This window comes from Eufriesea mexicana, unplaced genomic scaffold (assembly GCF_001483705.2).
Source record: "Eufriesea mexicana isolate 0111107269 unplaced genomic scaffold, ASM148370v2 scaffold58364, whole genome shotgun sequence".
Classification (NCBI taxonomy): domain Eukaryota; kingdom Metazoa; phylum Arthropoda; class Insecta; order Hymenoptera; family Apidae; genus Eufriesea; species Eufriesea mexicana.
The window spans coordinates 79,849-84,943 of NW_016963458.1; positions in this window are offsets into that span (position 1 = coordinate 79,849).

Consider the following 5,095-nt stretch of genomic DNA (forward strand, 5'->3'; position numbering starts at 1 on the left):
AGGCACAATTGATTCATACAGTGTAATTTTTTTCTGTAAATACTCGTTTCTGAATGTTTCTGTTCAATTTGTATTTTATTTCTTCTTTTTCAAGAAAGGTTTAACGTTTGAGAAACTTTTTAAACTATTTTAAAGCAAAGATAACGCGAGTAACTAATATCTTATTTTAAAATTCTTTTCTATTTATGTTTTATTTGGCATTGATATTATGAGCAGTTTAATGCAGTACTTTAGAATATAAATTTGTTCAGAGCTTTATTAGAAGGTTAATATGTATGCGAGCTTAGTTAGTACTTTCATGTGTAATAGGAAAAAAATACATAATTCTTGGTAGTTATGTGCAAAAGAATTTGTAAAAGTTGTTTTCAGCATTTGTATTAATGAAAGTAATTGACAATCATATGAATCTTAAATGTCGATGCGTTATACTAATATTGTAATTGAGCATTTTGCCTCCATACAGGTACTCAAAAATATTTCAAACAGCTACGACTTCCAAATAGTGTTCAATTTGTACTTACAAGTATTACTATGCAATCATAAGTCATCAAAATTGTAATCCGTTTTAGTTTTCATAGATTTGTACATAAAGAATGACATAAAGTATTCAGCATTCAACGTCTGAAAAGTTTTTTTAATTGGTAACAAAATCACTTAACCATATAATTAACTATAAGAGTTTCTATACATTTAACATTTACAAGTACTTTGATAACATCTTTTTTTTAGTCTGTTTTAGGTTCATTATGCAGATGCATACATTTCAATTTTTGACATTTAAACATATAATAATTAAATCAATTTTCATTTCATGAACATTTATATTTTTCATAGAATCTTTTGTCAAGAATCTTGTAAAGATCATTTTTAGGTTGTGTGGTTATAAGTTACATACCGATAAACCTGGCTACATAATTTTTCAACACGTATTCTAAACAATTACGGAACAATTTTCTACTAACAATTTACGAATAAGAAAAATGTGTTCTTTAAATTTGAAGAAAATGACAAATGATTACGTTTTCGACTTCTAAACACTCAACACCGAACCTATCAAATCTATACGAAAATCTTAAGAAAAGAAATAAATAAAATTAATGCTTTATGAATGCACTCGGGGGTCCGTAGTTCATTTACGAGATCGTATATCGGTAAGGAAAAATAATCTGAAATAACGGAAAAGGAAAGAAACATCGTGATCAAAGATTTCACGAGAACCGCTGATCGCGGCCAGAAAACATGCAAGGGGGGAAGCGGGAGGGCGGTTGAATGCGCGCGCATCGCGATAAGCCAAAAGTAAAGACAGTGTTCGTTATCAGTACGGCAGGCGTCGTTCACTTGTTCGCGAGTCGGTCCAGAGGGTAGCCAGGAGATTGCGCCACCAGCCGATCCACTTTTAGATTGATTTTCAAGAGCACCGTGTACTGGGTAGCGCTCCGCGTTTATTTTAACGTGGCCAGAGTGTTCGAACGGGCCGCGACCGTCTCGGGTGATAGTAGAAACAGCGTGACGAGGTGAGAGGTTCGGGTGCGGGCGCCTTTTCTCTCTGCCGGTCTGGAAGAACGTCATTTAATTGTGTCCCACGGGAGGCACATCGTTCTCGTTGCCTGCGTGCTCGTTGTTATTACACGTTTACATTCGTGTGTGTGCTGTTTCTGCTCCGCGTACACAGTTGTAGTTGGCGTGTATACACATAGAAAGTCTATCTATATCTGTCGTTCGTTCTTTCGTGCGGTGTTCCGTATACGAACCGACTGTGTGTGCGTGTGTACCCTCAGAACGTGCGGCTTCGTGGCGCAGTGCGTGAAATGAGTGACAAGGATCGTTCTTCTCCCACTCTTGTTGAAAACAGTCTCAAGTCGCTGCTCGATCAACCTAGTATATTTCCATTGATTGGTAAGTATCATCGTAATTTCGTTTAATTCGTAATATAAGAATATCTTTTGGTATTTCCTGTTATACGGGCTCGCAGATCTCCCCTCCTCTTCCTCGTTCATTCGTCTTGTTAGAACGCGCATTTTTTCTTTTCTTCGAAATTCGCGCAAATACTACTTCAGCGCTGACTAGCGGCGATCGAACGAATATGAAACGTGTTTTTCTTCTGTTTCCATTGACGAATCACCGTGTCGTCGATATTTTCTTTGAACATGGATGTCTTCGTTGTGACGTTTAAATTTGCATGTTAATTGCTTTTTATTTTTGTTCATTGATACCGAACACTACATGGAGGAAGCAAACGAATCTTACTTTTTGAAAGATTTATTTAAAATAAACCTTAAGAAGAGGAATACAGAATAGTAAGCACGCATTTTATGTTCATTGGTTGCGCCGGCGCTCGGTTCTTGGTCTCTCGATTAACCTCGTTTGGACCCCGTGGTGCACCACGTGATGCTACCAACCTAACCTCACTTTCACTTGCTCAACCTATATGTTCGGTTTAGTTCGGCTCAATACGGCTGTTTTACGAAGCGATTTACTAACCTTTCCGATCTGACCATGGAACGAACGTTTTTAGTGCCATGTGGTAGACTAAGTAGAAATTTAGAATTTCATGGCAAAACTATCGACTTATATTCATCGAAGGTTGATTACTTATACGATCGTTTTTTCTGTGGATCACGATTTCCGTGAATATTGCGTAAATATTTCTTTTTATTCGCGATTGTTTTGAATCGTTTAAAATGCGTGTTCTTTGAAGTTTATCGAAAGGACAGAGTGGGGAAATGATGATAGAGGAGGGGAAGTGAAATAAAATATTGGTTGCGCCGTATTTATTTAGCCTGCCATTCGACCATGGTATCTTAACTGGCGTTCATGGTTTTACGTCAGCTTATAAGTGTTTTAGAAGTTTAGTTATTACACTACGGTGTAATAATCGACTTGACACTATTTTAAGCGAATCGTCGTTTCTTTGAAGATACGTCGAATTTTTTTCGTTACATTAATTTACATACCAATTTACGCCATGCGCCGTGCAAAATGTAAATTACGATACAAAGTGCGTCTCGAGTGGTAGCTAGGGGCAATAATTCGACTTTCTTGTCGTACTGCATTATCTGTGGAACAAGGTTCGAGTCTACCTCAGGTAATTGTGCTTTGCGCAATCGCGGCACTCGTTCAACTTTTGTCCATAGGTAACGACAAAAAAGAAGTATAATGTATTCGTCGTCTGCACGCAGAAAGAAAAGTGAAACCGTGGAAATGTAATGAGAGTTAATTATTTTAACGGCGTTGTATCAATAATTCGAAACATAGAGCCGGTAAATTAAGGACAGTTCCCTGACTCAACGTAATGGCTTACTTCCCATTCAACTTTGTAACCAGTTTCATACGCTGTTCGCGACGAAATAGGTTTCATTGTAAGGTGACATCAAACGATTAGAGTGAGTGATTGTAAAAATGATTATAAATATTTAAAAATAATTATACCATTTCTATTCCGATATTAATTTATCGACCTGTATTTGTTTTAGGCATTTGTACTGTCGGTAACAGTTTGCTGTTCAAGTTGGAATTGGCGAATAAAAATTTGAATCAATGGAGGTTCACGTACTCTTCTACAAAATTTAATCTCTCTTTACTACCATGCATTTCAAACGATTAATCTGTGTTTATTTTTTTAGTACTATTATTTTGATAGACGATACCGTGCGAGGTGAATGAGACAGATTTTCAAGATAACTGTACAGAAAATCAAGATCTACCATCGTTATCGATATTCCAATGCTCGGGCTCCTCGAATATGGGCGTTTCATTTTAAAATCGGTTTTGATTAAAAATTTTTAGTCTACCGTCCTCTCGATTATTTTTCTGATTAATGTTGCGTTATAGTTATCGTATCCAGCTTATCTTCGATCCGTGTGTTATAAGTTTGATAAGATGGCGTTCTTCGTTCGATTATATTTCATTCACGATATATATATCGGGAATTAATATTTTCTCGAAATAAAAGAAGGAAAATAATAATCGTTATTCCATTCGGTATTAAAGTAGCACGAAAATTTGCTAAGAAAAGTTGCATTTAAGAACGATTACCTGGACATAAGTTATGTAGATTTATCGTGGCGATTAAATTGCATGGGAGAGGCATTTTTTGGTGCATATTAATGACCAAGCAGTTTGCTGTTCGTAATCATCGTGTACGACACTTTCACGCGATGTAGTTGGACATTAATTTTAAGATTGACACTGAGATAACGCATTACGTCATGACTTCGCTCAAGGACTGGCATTTGTCATTGCAGAAATAGAAGTAAATTGCGAATTTACGAGTATCTGAAAAGAGTAGTCGTGGGTGGAATCGAACGCACCACGTGTTTCACTGTAACAGCCATCCCACTTGTTCCAGAACTAATTGATAACTCGTTTAAAATAGTCAAACTTTGATACTTGATATCGGCGTGTATTTAGTAAAGGAAATCCATTAATCAGATTGTAGTAAAACACGTTAATTTTTGCATAAAGTGTCTATGCCAATCTTTGCACATTTCTTAGGTTGTTCATTTTATCCAGAATAATTACATGGTTATTAGATGGTGTATCTTCATTTACAGACCAAAAAATTAAACTTTACCATTATACAGAAAATTGAATTACGTCTCTCTTAGAAATATTATATCCATCGATAAGTCAAACATCCCAGTCGATCTACTCAAAAGCCCCCTTGGACAAAATAAGCTCCACAAAACTTGCCCTTTCTTTTTCACTCTTGAGAAATAGTAAACCATAAGAAAGCATCGTATAACGTCTCTCGAAAAGCCTCATAAAGTAGCACGTTATCACCAAAGGAGAAAACCAGAAGAAGCAGTTAACCAGTGTTGGCCAGTTAAAAGGTCAGCGAATAGTTAAAAGTCGCTGAGGGTAATTCAGTGATAAGCCTATGAGGCTATCAGCATCGTAGCTCAATTTCTTCCTTGGGAAACGTCATTCATACATCCTTTCTCGACACGAGCACCGTCTATGGTCTTCTTCTTCGTTTCTTTCTTTTTTCTCTGCTTTTTCTTCCTTTTCTTTTTTTTCGCGAGGCCTAACGGACGTTCGGAGCGACGAGGCCGCTCGCCTCTGGCCTGGCGTGGCCTCCAACCGAGTACCGCTC